Source organism: Capsella rubella, unplaced genomic scaffold, assembly GCF_000375325.1.
Source record: "Capsella rubella cultivar Monte Gargano unplaced genomic scaffold, Caprub1_0 scaffold_7, whole genome shotgun sequence".
Classification (NCBI taxonomy): domain Eukaryota; kingdom Viridiplantae; phylum Streptophyta; class Magnoliopsida; order Brassicales; family Brassicaceae; genus Capsella; species Capsella rubella.
The window spans coordinates 857735-857981 of NW_006238917.1; positions in this window are offsets into that span (position 1 = coordinate 857735).

Here is a 247-nt window from a genome sequence, read left to right on the forward strand (position 1 = left end):
GAGCCTTCTTCTTAAGAAGGAGACGAGAGACTTTTTTTTTCTTTTTTTTTTTTTTTTGTATGGGTGGGTGGGTGGGTGGCTAATAATTAGAATTAATCAAAAGGATTGGATATATTTTGGTTAGTTCTATTTATTTTTTCTATATAATAATTTTTTGAAAGATAAAAAAAAAAAGAAGAATGTGGGAAATTATGATGGCACAAATTCTCTCTCCTTTTAATTTTCTCACTTACAAAGGTTGACCAAA